Here is a 15215-nt window from a genome sequence, read left to right as displayed (position 1 = left end):
TGCCCATAATTCATTGCCTGAACATGCTGATGCATAGACAAAGGCGAATTAGTTCCAGACACAAATGCTTCAATGCTCTATTGAATAGTCAATTATTAAACACATAATGGAATCCGTGGTTAGCAGGGCATGGTGAAGATGCACACAGTCTGCAAAATTTGTTTCTGAAAAGGAATTGTATTGGGCCATATTAGAAAGGCAGGCAGTGAATAGCAGATTTACTACAGATTCAAAAGTATTCATTGGGTCTTCTTTTTGCCCTTACCCTGGATTTTACTCTGTGTTTCTTATGCTATAGTCAATAAGCTAGACATTTATTACATGCATAAACTTGGAATAGATATTGGAGACAACTATTCTTGCATTGATATGTCATATATGGAAAGAGCAAGCTGTTGAATAAAACTGAATAGTGAAAAATTACATGTTCACTGAACACATAATTGTGGGAATTTTACAGATCAGTTTACTGAATAGCAAATTATATGCTAACTGATGAGTGAAGGCTATGGATAACTTATTTGACAACATAGAAGGATATTTTTTCCTGGGTGGCTTGCAAAACATATATCCTCAGACCAATTCATGAATACTGTCGGGAAATGTCATATGAAAGGAAAATAATGGTTGGGTCCTAATTCCAGATGGACAGCTGTATTAGTCTGTAGCAGCAAAATAAAATAGGAGTCCAGTGGCACCTTAAAGACTAACAAATTTGTTCTAGAATAAATTTTCATGAGTTAAGTTCTCTTCATCAGATGTTTTGAAGAATACATAGATTAGGTCACTCCATTTATATATACAACTGAGAAGCAAGGGTAGGAGAGGAGATATTACAAAGAGAGGCTAGTTTAAAACAAGATCCAATAAAATCCTGAGAGCTGCCAGAGAACAGGGCAGAGGTGTCTGGGCACCTGTGTAATTGTGGCACTGCTAGTCTGTTCCCTATGGGCATTCTGCAGGGAGAAATAACACCTCAGCCCACCTCCATGCACAGGCAGCAGAGCAAGCACACCAGCACACCAGAGCAAGCACACCAGCAACATCTACCATTCATACAAAGGTAGCTCATGACAACCCTGTGAGTGGCACTACAGATCCAACCAATCATTCCCTGCCAATGCAGCCGCTGCCCCTCAACAGCATCACCCCAACAGAAGCACATGGCCCAAGAAGCCTCCTTCTCAGTCCACCAGGGATGCCCACCCTTTCCTTGGGAGATCAGCAGCAAAAATGTGGCACATATGCCGAAAGACAAACTCTGCTCTGAGCCAGGCACCCCCCTTTCCCACAGACAGACATGGCTCCATAGTGGAAAATCACTGGGATAGCACAGCTGGGTTTCCTGGTTCAATCCCACATGGGGAGAAGAGAGAGGGGGACAAAAGCCCTGGAGATGACTTTTTGCCAACTTTTCCTGTCTGGCATGGCGCCTGTGACTATGAGAGCAGCTCTAAGGGGCCGTGGGGAGACAGGATGAGCCATCCTGATTGCTGCATGCTTGTGAGTGAGGCAGACTTCCAGGCCAAACAGTTGCCAGGAGTGGCATGCTCCAGGAGCCAAGTTGGAACCGCAGTCTGAGCAGAGTGATGGGAACTGTAATGAACATGCACCTATGTTTCTCTGTTGAATTGCCACCTGCATGAAGCAGAACAGAGAAATAGGCAGTGATGGCAAAGAGCACAGCTTCAGCACCAGCCATGGCCTTGCCTGTAGTGCCCTGGGAGGGACCACAGCCCCATAGTCAGGTGGAGGGAGTGTGTGCCAGGAGACCTTTCTGAAGCACATGCTGCTGCCATCCATTCAGTCTGGAAGTGCTCTGTGAGTGTGAAAGATCGAATGGCTCCTGCTGCAGATGCACTGGGCTCTGATCTTGCAAGGGAATGAATCCTAGGGTTGCTTGGCCACCTTTCAAGGGAGAATAGTGTGGCAGCTCACAGCCACCCCAACCCACAGTTGAGCTTTGTCTTCCACCTATGAAGGGGGTCCTGCCAAGAAAGTGTGCTGGTAGCCTTGTGCTGCTTGCCCAACCTAGTGGCTTCCAGGGCATTCTAGCAGGTTATATAGGGGAGGGTGTGTGATTGGGTGCTGGGGAAGGGTGTGGTTGCTGCAGCATCAGGAGGGGATTGGTTGTTGCTGCAGTTGGTATCCTGTACTCTTCCAGACCATTTGGGCAGAGTTGTGTAGATGGGGTGGTGGTTGACTTTTCCCTTTGCACGGGCACCTATGAGCTGTGTGTGTGTTATGTGCTGTCAGGTTGCTTCCAACTTACAGTGACCCTATGAATTAACAACCTCTGAAATGTTCTACCATTAATGGCCTTGCTCAGATCTTACAAACTGGAAGTCGTGGCTTCCTTTAATGAGTCAAACCATCCCATTTTGGGTCTTCCTCTTTTCCTACTGCCTTCCACCTTTCCTAGAATTATTGTCTTTTCCTGTGAGTCTGGTCTTCTCATGATGTGACCAAAGTGCAATAGCCTCAGTTTTGTCATTTTAGCTTCTAGGGAGAATTCAGGCTTGACTTGATCTAGAACCCACTTGTTTGCCTTTTCAGCCATCCTTGGCATCTGAAAAGCTCTCCTTCAGCAACATATTTCTTCCCATCAGCTTTCTTCATTATCCAACTTTCACATCCATACGCAGTAATGGGGAATACCATAATATGAATTATCTTGGTCTTTGTCCTCAGCAACACTTCCTTACAAAGGATCTCTTCTAGTTCCTTCATGGCTGCCATTCCAAGCTTCAATCTCCTGATTTCTTGGTTGCAATCTCCCTTTTGGTTGATGATTGAGCCAAGGAACAGAAAATCTTTTAACAATTTCAATTTCTTCCTTGTCATTCTTAAAATTATTTAATTCTTTAATAGTTATTACTTTGGCTTTCTTGATGTTCAACTGTAATCCTGTTTGGGGACTTTCTCCCTTAACCTTCATCAGTAGTCATTTCAAGTCTTCGCTGTTTTCTGCCAGTAATGCATTTTCTGCATATCTCAAATCGTTAATGTTCCTTCCACCAATTTTCACTCCACCTTTGTATAAATCTAATCCCACTATCCTTATGATATGTTCTGCCTATAGCTTGAATAGATAGTGAAATAATATATATCCTTGTTTGACCCCTTTGCCAATTGGAAACTATCCTTTCCCCACATATTATGTCCTAACAGTAGCCTCTTGTCCGGAATACAGATTACCCATCAAAACAATCAGATTTTGTGGCACACCCATTTCTTTTAATACTGTCATAGCTTTTCATGATCCACACAGTTGAAAGCTTTACTGTAATCTATAAAACACAGGCTGATTTTCTTCTGAAATTCTCTGGTTTGCTCCATTAACCACCATAAATTTGCGGTTATGATCTCTAGTTCCTCTTCCTTTTCTGAATTCAGCTTGAACAGACAGCTATGCTTCTTTTTGTATGGCATACCTTTCCATCACTGCTGGGGAGTGTTCTCAGGCTGGAGTGGCTTGGGGAGCTAACTAACTCCTGGCACACCCCTGCTCCCCCCACATTGGTGTGGTGGTTTCCACCTGTGGCCCACTAGCGGATGGTCACAGCAGGGCAGAACCAGCTCCCGGACTGACAAGGCACTGTGCCAGTATAACTCTGGCCTATGCTGACATAAGTGGAATATATGTCAGCATTATGGCTAGTTGGTTCCCTAAGCGCTTTTTTCCCCTCCTTAGGATTGTGCTATGAATCTTGTTTTAAACTAACCTCTCTTTGCAACATCTCTCCCCCATTCCTGCCTTTGAGGAGCTCAGGACAGTATACACGGTTTACTTCTCCAATTTATCTTCATGGCAACCCCGTGAAGGCTACAAAAGAGTGAAAGGGATGGAGCCATGGCTCAGTGTTAGCACATTGGTTTTGCATGGAGGTGTTCCCAGGTTCAATCCCCAGCATCTTCTGTTGGTACTGCAATTGGTATAGCATGTAGTGAGCTTTATGACAGAGGACCCAAATCTCCCCATTCCTAGTTTCATATCTGAAAATATTTGACAGTGGTAAAATCCAATCCCACAATTAACTGGGTGGGTGGGTGGGGGTCATCAACAAAAGACCCAGGAGAATAAATACATCATCACCTGGCACTGAAAAAAAAAGACTTGGTACTGGAAGACTAGCTGATAGCGGAGTGGAGGACATTGCACAGTAATTTTATTTATTTATTATCTTACTTTAATTATATTTATATACCCACTTTCCTCCCAGGCATTCCAGGAGCCAAGATGGGTGCTGCTATTCAGAAGGTCCTACTTCTTGCATCAGTCTGCCTTAGCTCTGGTAGCAGAAGAAGAAAGTGAAGGTCTCTGAAGATGATAGGCAGGAACATTCGAGCTCTTTTAGGCACCTGGTCCCAAACTGCTTGAGGTTTTTAAGTTGAACAACAACTTGAATTGGCCCTGGAGGTTGCCAGTGCAGTTTCTAAAGAGACATGTTTGTAACAGTAGTGCTATTCAGAAATCTTTATGCCACTTTTTGCACCAATTGAAACTTCCAAGTCATCTTTGGAGGCAGCCCTATGTAGCGTGCATTACAAAACTGAGCTGTCACATCAACCAAAGTTGGTAGAAAATTCAACATACTGCAGAGAAGTTCTGTGCCTCCATCTGCTCATCCAGAACTAGCAGCATCCTCAAACTGCCTTTTCAGAGGAAATGCACCCCATCAAGGACATGCTGACTCCTCAAGTCCTCCTGACTGACAACATTTTTGACCAACAGCTCCTCTTTCATATTTTGATTAAACTTCAGTTTATTTATTTTTTCCAGCCCATTACCAATATTAAACGCCACCCCCCCCCCATTTTGGAACTTTAGGGTACCATTGTCAATGGTATTTAAGATTGCCAAGAGGTCCTAGAGAATCAACAGGGCTGTTGCTCTTCATGAGAAATTTGTCAATCAGAACAATCGAGGCAGTTTCATTGCCAAAACTAGGCCTAAAACAGGTTGAAATGTGCCTAGAAAATGCATCTCTTCCAAGGATGCCTGCAGATGTCCTACCACCACTCCCTGCCAAAAAGAAAATACTCACTTTCTAGATCTTAGGTTGAAATTTACATCCATGTCAGTTACTGGTGTCCTTTGAGCAGCCAGTAAAGGACTAACCAGTGGCAGAGGTTATGTGTGTATACTTCAGTTCTTCAGCTTGTATCTTTGAGATAAGATGGATGAAAAGAACCTTGAGGGCAGGTGTGTAATTCTAGGATAATAAAAAATGTTTGTGTTAAGTAGCAGTTTCTTTTTCCCAGCAGTGAGTTTAACTTGTTAGCAAGAAGCCATTTAGACTATGTTGTTATGGGTTATGTTTACAAATGGGTTTTGACTCTTGCAGAAATCTATGACTTTGAGGTTTGAAGACTTTTTCTGTTGCACAGTAGATTAGAAAAAAGGATACTCAACAGGGCTGGCTGCTAATTTCCCTTATGACATCATCAATTATATGAGATCTAACAAAGTTACTTCCTTGAGAACACTGGAAATATGTGGCAAAATGTCATGATCTTGTATGATGTATTATAAAGGAAAACTGCAGTTAATTCAGGTTATCCTGTTTGAACAAAGATGAAACAACCTGCCAAGAACGAATACAGTCAGAACGATTCAATTCAGTACATGGTATATATTCTGAATAATGTACCTGAAAGCACTGCAGAAAATGGTTGATTCATTTCATCAGGGGATTCTGCTGTAAAGTACGGCTGCAGTGTCTCTGTACTACAGACCTTGAAAACCACAATGAATTTCTGTAAATGATGATCACCATTGTGGCACCATGCAGGGCTTTTGCTTAATAGGTCTCCTGTTAATACCCAGCAGTCTGCCTTTATTTATTAATGTTATAACTTGCCCGGCTTGACACCATCCAACTCAGGTCCAAATAAAGAGGTGTCAAAAAATGGGGCCCCTGCTGAGGCTTTGGCAAACCTATTTCCAGAACTGAAAAATCCTTCTCTCTGTGCATTTCAAAGTTGGTACTTGGCGCACAGAGGCACAAAAAGGAGCCATTCTCAATTGCTCTAAAAGAATATTATAGTGGTTATTTTTTAAAGAAATCATTTGTGTTGCTTCTACTACTAAACTGACAGTATGGGTTCAGACATTCACTGTGAAAATAGAACTTTGTCAAGCTTCCCAGCATATATGGTTAAGGATGCTGTATATTTGTGTTAAGGAAATAGATGGAAAATGCCAATATATTTCAACTGAACATGTCTCTGAACATGTCTCTGAACAAGCAGGAACTAGACTCACTGACAGCATGCTGCAGCCTTTTGAAATTTATTATTATCGTAATGACATACAATATCATGTATATATTGCATAAGCATACAATAGTCCTTGGATACTCAAAAGGCAAATCAATAATGAAGCATGGTTTTTGTGTTATCAAATGGTGTCTAAATTCAAACAACAAATAGTCAAAGAAGGGGCTGGTTAAGAAAGAAAATGGTTTTTAAACAATTAATCATTGGAGATTCAAGACACCTATTAGGAAAAATATATAAAATATTATTGCAATATGATACAGAATCAGAGCAAGTAAAAATGTATGATAAAATGGATGCAAAACTTTAGAGAAAATATATGTATGAGCCAGTGGGAAAATCTATGGACTGGTGAACAAGACAGCAATAATGGAGAAAGCAATGTGCCCCTTGATATGTTGCATTCCAAGCCTGACTTGCAATGAGGGAAATTGAATACCATCATATTTAGAATGAGCCTATTTTGTTACGATTTGCAAGAAAAGGCTGAACAAGTGAAGGAAAAATTAACAGTATTCATAGAATGACAATAAATTAATCTATTTATAATAGAGGAGTAAAATAAGAGAAAGGAATGTGAACTTTAAAAAAAAAATAGAGGAATGCGGCCAAGGATTTTGGCTGATAAATACAAATTCACCTCAATCAACACTATAAGCAATGCCCTGTTTCTGTCACCCATCTTTGTCTCTTTCTTGCTCTTTTTCTCTCTCTGGGAGGTCTTGATACTCTCATATGCATCATCATAACTAGAGATGGGCACAAACCTAAATACGAACCAAAAAAATGCACAAACCAGGCCGGTTCGTGAACCAGTGGTTCGTGGAAGCTCATTTGCAAGTACTTCCACGAACTGGTCTACTGGTTTGTTTGGTTCATATTAAAGGGGTCAGTTTAAATGGACATTTCCTCAGGGAAATGGCCATTTAAACTTTTCCTGCCCTTTGCAAGTGGCAGGGCCCTTTATCAACTGGCAGGCGGCAGGGGGATTCCCCCCTCGCCGTCTGCCAGCTGATAGTTTAAAGGGACCTGCTGCTTGCAAGCGGCAGGGCCCTTTAAACGGCCCAAACTCCAGCCCCAGCCCCACACATACGTTGCTGCTGAGGTGGTGGAGCCGCTCTGCGGGCCCATGGCCTCCTCCTGCGAGGGGCGGGAAGGCAGTTTTTGGCCTCTTCCACCGCTGCGCGGGTCCGCAGAATAGCAGATGAAGCCGAAAATGGCCTCCCCAGCCCTCAAACGGACGCCGCTGTCATAGTACAGCCAGAGCTTGATGATTCCTCAGAGGAGCAGCTGAAACAGCCAAGGCTTTCTGACAGCCTTGCTTCTCCTGAGGAGCAGCCTGTCTCCCATCAGCCAAACACAGCTGAACTGTCAAGACACTGAATCCCAGCCAGAAGCTCCCCTTCCCACCCAGAGCCATCAGCTCAGATGCAGCCAGCTTCCTTATCCACTCCAACATCTCCAGACCCTTGAGAGCAACGTCGATGAATCAGTCACAGAAGAGACTTACAGACTCGATGTCAATCAGCACGCCTCCAAGCTCTGAACAGGCCTGCCTTCTCAGAGGAAGGAGGGGCTTCAGAGGAGGAGACTTGAAGGAGGGAGGGGCCCTTTCAGTGTGGCTTCAATGAATTCTCTGAACTGCTACTGTGTTGCCTGCATTTGCTCCTTGAAACAGTTTTTCTGACCTCCGACCCGGCCTGTCTTTGACTACTCCCTTGATTTACAGACTTTGTTCATTCCTAGCCTTGCCAGCTGGTTCTCATTATCTGTCAGCAGTACTCTGCAGACCTGGCTGCTACCTGAATCAGGACAGCCGTGGGCCCACAGGGCAGCGAAGGAGGCAGAAAATGGCCTTCGCACCCCTCAAATGGCCCTGCCATTTGAGGGGCAGGAGGGCTGCTTTCGCCTCCTCCACTGCCCTGCGGGCCCATGCTGCAACGGAGGAGGCTCCCCGCCTCTCAAATGGCTGCTGTAGTGGCCATTTGAGGGGTGGGAAGGCCTTTTCTGGCCTCCTCTGCCGCTGCGTTGGCCCTCAGGGCAGTGGAGGAGGCTGAAAATGGCCTTCCGCCCCTTGCAGGAGGAGGCTGTGGGCCTGCAAGGCGGCTGGGCTGTGGCCTCAACCACCTCAGCAGCAAGGTAAGTGTAGGGCTGGGCATAGAGGCTAGGCGCTGGGTTTTGGGCTGTTTAAAGCGCCCTGCCGCTTGCAAGCAGCAGGTCCCTTTCAACTATCAGCTGGCAAGCTGCCACTTGCAAAGGGCAGGAAAAGTTTAAATGGCCATTTCCCCGGGGAAATGGCCATTTAAACTGACTCCTTTAATATGAACCAAATGAACCAGTAGACCAGTTCGTGGAAGTTCTTGCAAATGAGCTTCCACGAACCGGCCTGGTTTGTGCATTTTTTTTGGTCCGTATTTAGGTTCGTGCCCATCTCTAGTTATGATCATGCATATGAGAGTATCAAGACCTCCCAGAGAGAGAGAAAAAGAGCAAGAAAGATACAAAGATGGGTGACAGAAACAGGACATTGCTCATAGTGTTGATTGAGGTGAATTAGTATTTATCAGCCAAAATCCTTGGCCGTATTCCTCTCGTTCTTTTTTAAAAGTTCACATTCCTTTCTCCTATTTTACTCCTCTATTATAAATAGATTAATTTACTGTGATTCTATGAATACTGTTAATTTCTCCTTCACTTGTTCAGCCTTTTCTTGCAAATCGTAACAAAATAGGCTCATTCTAAATATGATGGTATTCAATTTCCCTCATTGCAAGTCAGGCTTGGAATGCAACATGTCAAGGGGCACATTGCTTTCTCTATTATTGCTGTCTTGTTCACCATTTCCTTTTCCTTCCTGAATTAGGCTGGACCATTCAGAAGATCTTTTCTTGTCAGAAACAGCTACAAACTGAGGAGACAAATGTTTTAGGCTTCTGGCCAGAGTTTCAGCCAATTAAGTTCTGTTCACCTCACAAATTCCCTTCTAAGCAGAAGAGATGTTTCTGAGAAACATGTGCGTTATTTATGTACTAAAACATTTCAAATTTCTTAACAATTGTTCTGTTGATTAAATATGTATAACTATTTTAATGTATTCATACAAAATATAAAACCATAGGGCCAGGCTTCATGAGATATACACATATATTTATTCACATGTAAAACAGGATAGGATTTATTTTATTTGGAATCTGTGACTGAGGGGAATTAAATTGTCTCCATAGCTGCCTTCCCATGCTCCAATCTATGAATGCTTTCCTCCTCTACCCCAACTCCAGTAGCAACAATGATTCGAACAATCAGTACAGTGAGATACTTCAAGGGAAAGGAAAGCATTTCTTCATCCCATTTGTGAGGTCCATTTTTTGTATATTAAAAAAACACTGACTTCCCACTCTCATTCCTTATATCTGAATGGGTGGACATGTGGATAAATGCTTACAGAAGCCTGCAGCACACTTTAGTGTCTCCATGTCAACTCAAGCTTAATGCGTGACTGCACTCATCTTTAAAATGGGTTGGGGAAAGGGAAAAGAGCTCCTATGTGTGTGCATGGAGGCAGGCAAGGATTTTGTCTGTCTCTACTTTCCACCCAGCACACTTTCGCAGCTAGAAAAGAGCTGTAGGGAGGTAGGATCTTTCTCTAACTGCCCGTCCCATGTGTCTCCTGGGCAAACATGAGGAAAAGAGAGAAAAACGCCGCCCTCATGGCTTGAATTTAGTGCATGGCCTTTAATTGGCCTTTAAAGTAGAGAAAATCATGGGCTATGGACAGATCAAATGGAGCAGGCAGAAGGGACTTTCAGTATTGGAGAGATGACTGAAAGGATGTTTTTGATAAAATTAGCAAACATGATGACGTAATTTAAAACAAAAGAAGTAGTGCCTAGTACAAATTTTCCTTCTGCGTGGGATCTACTAATCTTTTACTGATGGAGATTGCATCTAAGTCACCTAATAGCGTGGCTGGGATAGATTCTATGGGCTTATCCAATAGTGAATTATTACACAGTGATATAAGAGACAAAAATGAGTGATGATATCAGTAAATGAGATTGTGAAATCTAAACAGAACCTTGATGACTACATAGAAACTTTGGCCCCAAGACTGGCTCATCAACTGACATTAAGGGCAGTAAATTTCTGGCTATTGAATTTCTTATTTTACAGGGGTGGGAGGTGTCATTTGTCTCAGTCACCAATTTTCTGTCTTGAATTAACTTTGCTCGGACCAACACTGAGATTTTCCTAAGGCCACTTTTCAGTTTCAGCAAGGTGAAAAGAAAATCCAAATGCAAAATATGGATACTTGAGACAACGAAGAACTTCGACAAAGATTGTGCCAAAGTGAGTGAGCTGTGTAGGTCACACAAAGTAAAGCAAAGGACCTCTACAAGTGAAGTAAGATTCAGAACTGGTAGCACCTTAAAAACCAAACAGATTTCCAGGGTATGAACTTTCGAGAGTCAGAACTCCCTTGTCACAAGGGAGTTCTGACTCTTGAAACTCATACCCCGGAAATCTAGTTGGTCTTTAAGATGCTATTGGACCTGAATCTTGCTCTTCTACTACAGAGACTAACATGGCTACCTATCTGAAATTATCAGTTGGGTGTAATTTTCTTATCATCCCCCTCCTGTACCTCAAAATGCCTCACAAAATGCTATCATGATGATCATGAGACCCCCTCCCCAAGATCATCATTTGGTTATGGAGTATTTGGGATTGCAGCAGAAGTGGGAGGCAAGGAAGTCATGCTATGCTGATGGAAATTCTTCTGACAGCAGAAACATTTTCAACTCAGTATCTGGGATATTGCAGAAATGCCCAAATTCACATATTTAGACTTACCAAAATGTAATAAGTTTGTTAGGTAAAGGTTTAGAATAAATCTGTTGTGAATAGTATAAATTCTATATAGACCAAAAATACCATGTGTTTACTTTTATTTATGTTTATGAAAGAATGAATAATTACAATCAAAGACCAGCTCATAAATAAATGCAATACCAGCATTTAGTGTTACATAAATTATATTAAAATAAAAAATATAATCAATCCATTAGATTAATACAGAACTACAGCACGCTCTAACAGCTGCACAAAATCTAGCTACTTTATTTGTGATCCAAGGGTTAGAAGACACAAACTTCCTGACCCTGAGGAAATGATATTTTGTGACAAGACAAGCCGGAAAGGGTCATTTAAACCCCACGAACTGGTTCGTGAACTTGCACCAGTTTGTGGGAGTTCATGGTTCGTGAAAACCCACGAACCACGAACCCTATGGTTCGGGGGTTTTTTGGTTTGTGCCCATGTCTAATCATAACTTCCAGCCCAATTGTTTTTCCTCTCTTCTACCCAAGATCTCACTTTTCACCTCAAAATTGTAGCCCACCCTGTGTTCTTCATCCCTCAATTTTTTGTCCTCTGTATCTCTCCTCTCTCTCCTTTCTGACACTGGCTCTTTCTTCTCCTCTTCTCTCATATCTGATTCATTTAATTTGTTGCAAGACTTTGTGGCAATGTAATATAGGATTGTCATGGTGTTAGAGTGGATAAATATGTCTTGAATCGTCAACCTCAGGGAGCAGGTAATCAGTCTAATCCATACAATGGCTGGTGGGTAGGGCTGCCAGGCCAAGCCTGGCTGCTGGGTAGAGACGTGATGTTAGCAACATCACTTTGTCACTTCCAGGTACAACCCAAAAATTACAGCGGGTTGCTCTAGAAATCATTTTGAGGTAATTTTTACCAACTCAGCATCAGTATGCCACATGAATCCTCTGTCACACTCATTTTCCACAGTGAGGCAATTTTGCGTCTCCTCTGTTGTGCTAATTTTTTTTGGTGTGATGGGGGACCTATGGGTCTCGCTGAAGTAGGGTTCCAATTCCAAGTTGGGAAATTCCTGGAGATCTGGGGGTGAAACATGGAGAAAGTAGGGTTTGGGGAGGGAAAGAACCTTGGCATGGCATAATTCCATAGAGTCCACCCCCAAAAGTAGCCATTTCCTCCAAGTGAACTGATCTCTGTGGCCTGGAGATCAGTTGTAATTCCGGGAGATCTCCAGCCATTACCTGGAGGTTGGCAACCCTATGCTGAAGTCCAGTTCAGTAAAAATCTTTTTAAAGGTGATTTTTACTCAATTGGACTTCTGCGTGCCCCCCAGCTCCTTCATTGCTGGCATGATGAGGGAGTGTGTACACGCTCTTCCCCCATGCCTTTCCTCACCTCCACCAACAAGGTGAGAGGAGCCAGGGGCAGCAGCATTTCCTCTTCCACAGACCGGGAGGGTGGCAAGCCTAACTTGAAAGGGGTCCTTGTTTATGTCCCACCCTGGCACTTTATAATATTATACTAAACAAACAGAATAAATACCTTGATTAGATTAGAAGATCTACTCATCCAGGGCCTCCAAAAGCAGAACTACATTCTTGCATATATTTTTAGGAATATCTTGTGGTCAAAACATATTTTCAGGATAAGCTCTTCCATGGTGCTGTTTAAAAAAATAGATGCAGCGGGGAAAACAGCACTAAGGCTGAGAATCTTTTCTCCTGCACCATTTTTCTCAGTCTACATATTCTCTTTCCCAAGCTGTTCTTTGCACCAGCTGTTTCCCTATGTAAAGCAAACAGAAGCTAGGGAGTGGGATTTGGAAAGGGTAAACATGCAACAAAGGTTTAAGAACTTCACACATGCTGCTTTTGCACCTTATCCAAACATGGAATCGCACAATTGTTCCTTTCCAGATGGGGTGTTACCTGCCCCTGACTGCCGTTCTTGATTTGTATTCTTCCATACATATATCAAAATACATATTTATACTTATAGATTTAGAGTTTAGTCCAGCCTAGAGGATTAGAGTTCTGGGGTAACAATGTGATAACCAAGGGATTATCCTATTCTTGAAATTTTTATCTTATTCATCACATAGGATTGGGAACTGGTGAAGTAAGGAACCAGGACTTTGGGACCAGTCCTATTTATCTCTTGGCTTGAATTTTGTTCACACATTTCTTGAATTGAACCAGTCATTAGAGGCGGGTACTGAAAAAAATTCTGTTTCAGTTTTGGATCCAGGGTTTCCAAACGAATTCCATTCCATTATTGTTTTGTTCTGGGTGTTTTGGTGCTATCCTGGATCTAATCTGTTTGGGTTTTCTTGTTGGAGTAAAGGGAACAAATTAATTAAACCCTAATGCTAGTCTATGATAACATATGATGCGTTGATGAACCCATATGGTAAATTAATATAATTAAGCAAGATCTATCATCTGATAGAATTGCTCTTAAAGTAGATTACACTAAACATTTAATACATATCTGGAATATCCAGAAATTTCTCTCATGCAAATTCTCTACAATGTGAAAATCCTTTAAAAAGTCTATCTGAGGCCTAGAACTAACTGTAGATGGAACAATAAACCTCTATCTGGATTGCAGAGTGCAGGTGGGAGTTTATGAGCTTGTATGCACCTCCGTCTTTTTTATTAAGCTCTGCATATAGGAAACTCAAGGTCCAGTCAAAGCTTAGCCTTTGCCAAAGCATATTAATTTTTCTGTACATGGATGGATTACTTTTGTATGAAAGACCATTATTTCAGCCTCACCTGCTGTGTGAAGTGGTACAGTCCAGTTTACCGCCCTATCTACTGTTTGTGAGAACTGGGCCTTAGTAATAGCTTTCTCTGTGGACATAGTTTATTTGAGCTTTTCTATCAGAATAGAGGGGGAAACCCAGTTGTACTAAGTGGTGCAATAAATCTTGCTGATGTTGCCAAGTTAATGGGAAGATTTTAGCCTCCAACCTGTAATGAGATGGGTTCAGTTACTGATTTGCCATCAGTTCTTCCAAGTCTGACTCACGCAAGAAGTTCTATTATAGTGAATGTCAAAATTGGGGCTACTGAGTATTTCTCATAATATAATAGCAGTGCAGGAAGTTGATCTGGATGACAAATTAAAATTAGTTTGTGATCTCATATAAGTTCTATACTATTATCTGTCAACTTTTCTTGAAAACTTCACTCACACACCAGAACCATTGTCTTGGAAGAAGAATGTAAGCCACTAGAAGTTTGTATACAGCTGCAATGTAGCACCAAGGAAAGTAGACCCACCGCTGCCTACAGCTCTCATATTTAACTTTTAGTGACGGTTGCTTATAGAGTCAAGGCCCCTTCCTTCTCCTTGGCTGCTCTTCATAGCTGAGTAATCTAAAGATACTGATGAAATTCATATTCCTTTGACATGGAATATGAGTGCCTGCAGCTCAGAAAGCCCATCTTCACAGGGAGAAAAACTTCCCAGCTAGGAAATTTCTATGGCTGTCATGGTAAACTGGATCTAGAAAAGAATTCTCCATCCACTCTAGCTGAAACTTCCTGTTCATAGGAAGCAATGTAGTGGCAGTGGTAGGCAACCAAGTAAGACAAAAAATCCTTCAGTGACACCCATTCTTTATTTCTCTATTTCCTTCCTTTCCAATGCATTCCAATGCATTTCCAAAACTCTTGACATTAACAGGCTTTCTCAGAACTACATTTCTAGAATACATCTGATGCCTCTTTTTTTTTTAAAGTATATTTTAGAAATTGTAGTTCAAAGAATGACTCTCAGGAGATCTGGCATTACAAGTCTCAGAATGTTTTTGAGAGAAAGGAAGTGGGGTGGGGGAAGAGTGAGAAAGAGAAGTGGAAGGACAGCTGCAAGAAATTTGCTTCCTCTATCAATGCCATTGCATCATTACCCAACAGCAGAGCAGGTAAATTGGGGTTGGTGGAAGAGGAGATGGGAGGAGAGTGGAATTTGGAACTCGGAGGGGCATCTATAACTATGAGTTGGAATCATTGTGCTTGAATGAGAACAATAATATGGATTTAAAACATTCAAAACTTGATGGCCCTGACTCTTGTGTCTAGTTGTAA

This window comes from Eublepharis macularius, chromosome 6, assembly GCF_028583425.1.
Source record: "Eublepharis macularius isolate TG4126 chromosome 6, MPM_Emac_v1.0, whole genome shotgun sequence".
NCBI classification, from domain to species: domain Eukaryota; kingdom Metazoa; phylum Chordata; class Lepidosauria; order Squamata; family Eublepharidae; genus Eublepharis; species Eublepharis macularius.
This window is presented reverse-complemented; position numbering follows the sequence as displayed.